This window comes from Nannospalax galili, unplaced genomic scaffold (assembly GCF_000622305.1).
Source record: "Nannospalax galili isolate Female #2095 unplaced genomic scaffold, S.galili_v1.0 scaffold65, whole genome shotgun sequence".
NCBI lineage: Eukaryota > Metazoa > Chordata > Mammalia > Rodentia > Spalacidae > Nannospalax > Nannospalax galili.
In genome coordinates this window covers 989458-989899 of record NW_008353294.1, presented here as the reverse complement: position 1 = coordinate 989899, position 442 = coordinate 989458, and positions in this window count along the sequence as shown.

Here is a 442-nt window from a genome sequence, read left to right as displayed (position 1 = left end):
AAACAGTTCTTAAAATGCAATGAAAATATTCACATGGTCAATAGATACAGGAACAATCCATCACTAATCATCAGGAAAATGGAAATCAGAATCATAATGAGACAACACCTGAGACCAGGAAAAATGGTTGATATCCAAAAATAAAGAATGATCAATAAAATCCTATAACAATGAATGCTGTAGATGGTAACATTATTAGTGAGTGTAATACAAATCTCATAAATGAATACTATCCTTGAACTGAAGAGTTTTGTGTGTGTATTATGCATTTGTATTCTGAAATCAATATCTTTTTGCAAATTTCATTTTTCTATTGATTTCTTCATTTTATATTTATAAATTTTCTTTTGTATTTATTCTATCAGGATCACAACACATATCTTTAACTTATTGCAGCACATTGTTTTCATTGCAATATTTATGCAATATGTAAAAAACTTGC